The sequence below is a fragment of the Henckelia pumila genome, chromosome 2 (genome assembly GCF_033568475.1).
Source record: "Henckelia pumila isolate YLH828 chromosome 2, ASM3356847v2, whole genome shotgun sequence".
NCBI lineage: Eukaryota > Viridiplantae > Streptophyta > Magnoliopsida > Lamiales > Gesneriaceae > Henckelia > Henckelia pumila.
In genome coordinates this window covers 29,949,858-29,957,353 of record NC_133121.1, presented here as the reverse complement: position 1 = coordinate 29,957,353, position 7,496 = coordinate 29,949,858, and the positions used below count along the sequence as shown (strand labels likewise).

Sequence of the window (7,496 nt, the reverse complement as noted above, 5' to 3'; positions counted from 1 at the left end):
AGAAAGCGGTAAATCATATATCATGCCATATAATAATGCCAAATAAATGCAACATATAAACATGTATACTCGTTGGCAATCTCAGTCAATGCATACGTACCTCTAGGCTAGTTCAAGTATAGTAGGATCCTAGGTTCCAAGACTATATTCAAAAGTTCACCGTATCACTACATAAATTCTATAAGCCTTAACTAAGCTAATAATTACTCCCAAAACTTAAATAGATTCCCGGACCATACCTTCGTCCGTAGATAGCCCTTTGGAGTCGCTAGTCCCGGATGACTATAACCACTCCTTGGTTATTCCAGAACCTCTATTATAACCGATAGGGCCCTCAAGTGTATAACTCACACTATATAACTGAAGAAGAAAACTCGGGAATTCGTATTTCAAAATAAAATCGAATGAGCCCTATTTATAGGAAAATTTTCGGACAAGTTCGGGCCCTCCGATCCTGAGTTCAGATCGTCCGATCCAACTCACTGTCTGCATGCGAGATACGTCGAGTTTGGATCGTCCGATCTCTACTTCGGGTTGTCCGAAGTGCTCTAAGTCCGACACTTGTCAAAATTCATTGCTGAGTAATCCTGCCTACTTGGCACGAACAAGTTCGGGCCGTCGAACTTGAGTTCGGATCGTCCGAACCAGCCTTAACTCTGAAGTCAACAAGCTCACTTTCGGAGCCCCCGGTGGTCAAGTTTGGGCCGTCCGAAGTCCTCTTCGGATCGTCCGAACTGGCTCAGACAATGAAATTTCATTTCTTGCTTCTGAAGTCCGATTAAATCCCGGAATTGGTTAATTACTAACCCTTAATCATGTTTAACATATTATTATCTTAAAATGAGTTTTGGGTTACTACACAAATTGTGCATCTTTTGTTAAAAGATTTGAAATTGGTTTCGATATTATGCTAAAAAAATTTTATGAATCTTCTATAAAATCCCGCATGACCCAAAAATGATCGAATTTCTTTGATCGTGTTTGGTGATGGTAAATTAGCAATAACATCAACCTTAGCTTTATCAACTTCAATTCCTTTTTTAGATATGACATGCCCTAACACAATTTCGGATTTAACCATGTAGTGACATTTTTCCCAATTTAAAACAAGATTTTTTTCTTCACATCTTTTTAAAACTTTTTCCAAATTTTTAAGACAGTTTTCAAATGAGTTTCCAAAAACAGTTATATCATCCATAAAAACTTCCACAGATTCTTCAATCATGTCATTAAAAATACTTAGCATGCATCTTTGAAAAGTAGCCGGAGCATTACATAAACCAAATGGCATTCTTTTAAATGCAAAAGTTCCAAAAGGACAAGTGAAAGTAGTTTTTTCTTGATCTTCTAATGATATTGGTATTTGATAATACCCCGAATACCCATCAAGAAAACAATAATAAGGATTACCTGCCACTTTCTCTAAAATTTTATCTAAAAATGGTAACGGAAAGTGATCTTTTCTAGTTGCATCATTTAATTTTCTATAATCTATGCACATACGCCAACTAGATGGAATCCTAGCTTGTAATAATTCTCCCTTTTAATTTTTTATAACAGTGATGCCTGATTTTTTTTGGTACTACTTGTGTTGGACTTACCCATTTACTATCCGAGATTGGATAAATAATTCCGGCATCTAATAGTTTTAAAACTTTATTTTTAACAACTTCTTTCATATGTGTATTTAATCTTCTTTGAGGTTGTTGATATGTTTTAGCATTTTCTTCCAAGTGAATTCTATGCGTACAGATTAAAGGATTTATACTTTTTATATCTTGCAAAGTACATCCAATTACACTTTTGTGTTTTTTAAGTAATGTTATTAAATCTTCTTCTTGTTTTGGTAATAGGGTAGAAGATATTACAATAGGATATGTTTGATTTTTACCAAAAAAAACATATTTTAGTTCTATTGGTAAAGGTTTTAATTCAAGTTTTGGATGATCATCTTCTTTTACTTCTTCAAGTTCATTAATTTCTTCAAATAACTTTGATTTAAAAACACTTTCCACTAAACAAACTTCTGGTTGTTGATTTAAGTTTTCTTGGTGTATATTTTCTTCCATAATTGTTTCTATTGCATCATCATCTTCATCTTCATTAATAATTGGTTGTTTACATAAGTTGAACACATTAAGTTCTAAAGTCATATTTTCAAAAGACAATTTCATTATTTCATTTCAAAAATTAATTAAAGCATTTGAAGTTGCTAGAAATGGATGTCCTAATATTACTGGAATTTCATTATGCACTTCTATTGGTTGTGTATCCAAGACAATAAAATCCACAGGATATATGAATTTATCGACTTAAACTAACACATCTTCTACGATACCTCTAGGTATTTTGATTGACCTATCGGCTAGTAAAAGAGTGACAGATGTAGGTTTTAAATCTCCCAACTTAAGTTTTTCATAAACTGAATAAAGAAGTAAATTCACACTTGCTCCCAAATTAACAAAGCTTTTTTAATTTTATTTTTTCCAATAATACATGAAATTGTTGGACAACCTGGATCTTTATATTTCAAAGTAGAATTATTTTGAATAATAAAACTTACTTGTTCAGTTAAAAATGCTTTCTTCTTTACATGCAATTGTCTTTTCACAGTACATAAATCTTTTAAAAACTTTGCATAAGAAGGCACTTGTTTAATAGCATCTAATAACGGAATATTTATTTTTACTTGTTTAAAAACTTCATAAATATCAGAATCATTTTTTTGTTTTTTATTATTTACTAATGCATGTGGAAAATGAATAGGTTTATTTGACTCACTTATTACTTTATCATCAACTTTCTTATTTTTAGGACTCAAAGTATCATCTTTCTCGAAAGTATCAAGATTTTCATCCTTACTCTTTGAGTTTAAATGATCTTTGTTTTCATCACTATATGGATCATTAACTATTTTACCACTTCTAAGAGTAATAACAGCTTTTACTTGATCAAATTTATCTTGATTTTAATTTTTAGGATTAGGTTGTGGTTGAGATGGAAATTTTCCTTTTTCATGAATATTAAGTGCGGATGCAAATTTTGCAAGAGTTTCTTTCAGATCATTCATAACCTTGATGATTTTGGTTATTTTGAAAAGGTTGTTGTGAAGGTTGTGCATTATTATCGTTCCTCCAACTAAAATTAGGATGATTTTTCCAACCAGGATTATATGTTTGCGAAAAAGGGTCTAATGTTGGTTTTTTAAAATTGTTAACATAATTGGCTTGTTCATGGAGACATTCTTTAAACGAAGGCAAAGTAGGACAATTTTTTGTAAGATGATCATGTGTATCACATATATGACAAACAATTTCTTGAACACTTTTTAATTGATCACTCTTTTTCATTTCTAATGACTCAATTTTTCTTGCTAAAGATGCAAGTTTGGCTTGAATATCTACATCATCTTTAAGATGGTAAATATCAACCACATTTGTTGAATTATTGGTTTTACTTGGTGGTTCAATTGAGCCTATATTATCCCAATTTTGAGCATTTTCTGCTAATGATTCCAAATATTCCATAGCTTCATTTGGGTTTTTATCTTCAAAAGTTTTATTACACATGAATTCTATCATTTGCCTATCTTTAGGTATTAAACCTTCATAAAAGTGAGAAACTATCCTCCATATTTCAAAACCATGATGTGGGCATGTATTAAGTAACTCTTTATATCTATCCCAACATTGATAAAATGTTTCCCCTTGTTTTTGAGAAAAAGTTGTAATTTGTCTTTTTAAAGAGTTTGTTCTATGGGAAGGGAAAAACTTTTTTAGAAATTGTTGTTGCATTTCTTCCCATGATCTTATTGAACTTGATCTCAAATTTTGCAACCATGTTTTAGCTTTATCTTTTAAAGAAAAAGGGAAAATCTTTAATCGAACAATATCCATGCTACAATTTTGATCATTATAAGTGTTGCAAACCTCCTCAAATTCTCTTAAATGCAAATATGGATTTTCAGAATCTAGGCCATGAAAATTTGGTAAAAGTTGAATAATTTGAGGTTTAAAATTGAAATTAGATGCATCAGGAGGAAAAACTAAACAAGATGGTGTACTAGTTCTTATTGGATTCATATGGTGCTTAAGTGTTCTTGGTTGTTCATGTTCTTGATTATTATTATTATTATCATCTTGATTATTAGAATTATCCTCCACGTTTAAAATATTTTCAAATACTCGAACAAGTCTACCACTTTATTTACGACTCCAAACAATCATACAATTAAAAACAGCATACTATTTACATAAATAACATAAATAACAAAAATTAAACTTAATTTATACCTCCCCGGCAACGGCGCCAAAAACTTGCTACAACTTAAATTGTAATTCACCCAAGTATAGGTTGTCTGCAAGTAATATACTCGTGAGTACGATATCGATCCACGAAGAGGTTGTTGTAAGCTTAATTTTAGTAATGATATATTATAGATGAAAATATTATTATAAAACTTCAAATACACAAATTATAAAATTGTCAAGGCTTTAAAGGTTCATTGTTGGTTTATTTAAGATTTCTTAACAAAAAAATAAATAAAAAAAACTAAAATAAGAATAAACATAAAAGAACAATGAAATATTTAAACAAATATATCGTATAATATAGTTCCCACTATATTGATATCAGATTAACCGATATTTAATACATGGTACCCATAATATATATATAGATGCATAAATATAAACATAAAAGAACAATTAAATATTTAAAAAAATATATCATATAATATAGTTCCCACTATATTAATATCAGATTAACCGATAATTAATATATGGTACCCATAATATATATATAAGTGCATAAATATAAATTGACATAAAATTAAATGTTAGATCAAATCACCATATTTCATTTAGAATAACCGGCAGAGCCACGCTATCGTCTAAATAAAATATATGACTTTTGTTTTATGTTAGATGAGGAAAAGTAAATGTTAGTTGCGGAAAAGTAAATGTTAGATCAAATCACAATATATTATTTAGAACAATCGGCAGAGCCATGCTATCGTCTAAATAAAATATATGACTTTTGTTTTATGTTAGATGCGAAAAAGTAAATGTTAGTTGCGGAAAAGTAAATGTTAATTCAAATCACAATATATTATTTAGAACAACCGCCAAAGCCACGCTATTGTCTAAATAATATATATGACTTTATTATAAATTGATACATATATTTATAGTATATAATTATTGTAGTATTTATTGTATCATATTAGACAACAAACCAAGGTAACCACATTCAAGGTACCAAGTATTTGATGTAAATAGATAACAATAAATCATCCAAATTATACCTACAAACAAAGATCAATTAGTAAAAATAAAAATAGAAAAGGAAAGAATATAAAAAATATAGAGAATCTTACTTGACCAATAATGAAACCTTTTCACCTTGACATAAAAGGATTTAGCTTGTCATGAACATAAGACTCAAGAGTAAGGATAAAAGAAATTTCATACTTAAACTTGGAGAAATATGCACACTCAAACTCTTATTATTACACACACAATATTTATTTTACAAGTGAGGAATTTCTCAACACTTTTGCACACCACAAAGCTTATACAACACATCTATTTATAGGCCAAATGAGAGCAAGAGTCCAAGGCTCATTAAATGTGGAATAGTAAAGTTGGTGGGTGCTTGTCTCCTTGAATGTCAATACCATGACCCAACTTTAATTGGCATGTTTGATGCCTTAGACCACCGATTCAGCCTTTCCATTCAACATAGAACACGTAGAATATTTTGTGTAGCTGTGTTTGGACATATAATTCACCTCTTTTGGGTAAAAGGTGAAATAGTTATGATAATTTTTACTACAAACTGGTCATAGTAAAAGTAAATCAGTCTTCATTTTTTATGTTTGATTATTTTGATCATCTTAATGAGGTTTTTGGAATTTCTCGTCTTCTACAAAGTTGAAGATGTCTCTTTTATGATTCTACAGGATTTGAGATTACTCCAATATGACTTTTGTAGCTTGAGTAATTTTATTTTTACCAAACCTGCGCAAAACATAAAATACAAATTTTTTAGTAAAATATTTAAATATAAACACATAACACTAAAATAATACAACTTCATAATTTTAATAAAACTTTAATTTTAAAACAAACTTTTTAACATATAAATAATTACAAATTTTAAGTTTCATCATTGATCTAAATTCTTTATTTGAGTATGAGTTAATAAAAATATTAATTCTTTATTTAAATAATGTTATTGTACTAACTATTTAATTAATATTTTTAACTATTTAAGTTTATTTATTTAAATAATTTTTTTTGTGCAAATTAATTGTTTAAATGATTTTAAAGGTATAAGCTTTCTTATTTAAATTATTTTAGTTTTACAGCTTATTTATTTAAAGAATAACACTCTTGTGAGACTATCTTACGATGAGACGGGCTAACCCGTTACCAAAAAAATAACCCGTACAATGTCAATTGGATCTTAAAATTTTGAGCATATTGAAAAACTGTGATTCCACGTGCTCTCTGCTCCTCCACTTCAACCCTTCACATCCCAGCTAAATCTTTGCGCATATCGTTTCTGAATTTTTTCTTTGATTTCTACTAGTTTTACGAGTTATCTAGTTGGATTTAGGGTTAATGTTTTTTTGGTTACAATTCTTCGTTCTGATTTTTTCGTCGATTTCTGGTCTTTTCACCTAATTTTCCTCATTCTCTCGTGATTCTAACAAATTGTGTGTCGGTCAAGCTTTCTTGATGGAAGTAAGCAGATCCACAACAATTTCATGGTCGAACTCTATTTCTGTCGACCTCGGTTTCCATCTTAACATTTTCAGTATGTTAATTAATTTCTAATATCTATGAAAAAGTTTGGTCTTTGTGTGAATCATTCAGTTTTAAGTACTTGATTGTCACTTGGTATTCTTGTTTTTTTAGTGCAGGTCTAAGAAGGTGAAAATATTATGTGCGCCAGTAGAGGGAATGATTCTGGGAAGTCTCAGAAGGTAATGTCGTTGGAATTCAATTAACCATTTTCTTTTTGCACGTTTAGACAATTCATTTTCTAAAATTAGTTTAGTAAAAAGTTAAAAGAGTAGCATATTTGTAGTAACCCAGAGTTCATTTTAAGATAATAATATGTTAAACATGATTAAGGGTTAGTAATTAACCAATTCAAGAGTTGAATCGGGCTTCAGAGTTAAGAATTGGACTTCCAAAATTTGGACAGGATCGGACGGTCCGAACCACATTTCGAACGATCCGAACCCAGCAGTTCGGGGGCTCCGGAGATGGACTTGTTGACTTTGGAGTTAAGGCACGTTCGGACGATCCGAACCCACGATCGGACGGTCCGAACTCCCTCAACCAACAATTCACGATGACTCAGCCATGAATTTTTACAAGTGTTGATCATAGGGCACTTCGGACGGTCCGAACTCGCCATCGGACGATCCGAACTCGACGTGTCTCGCATGCAGGCATGGAGCTGGATCGGACGCTCCGAACCTT

General features: G+C 30.6%; 1 non-coding gene across 1 annotated transcript; it reads left to right on the top strand.

Moving 5' to 3' along the window:
• Nucleotides 1–3,639: 3,639 nt before the first annotated feature.
• On the top strand, nucleotides 3,640–3,750 carry LOC140885764 (small nucleolar RNA R71). The gene has a single exon (XR_012151180.1). It is a non-coding gene; the product is annotated as a small nucleolar RNA R71 (small nucleolar RNA).
• The last annotated feature ends 3,746 nt before the right edge of the window (nucleotides 3,751–7,496 follow it).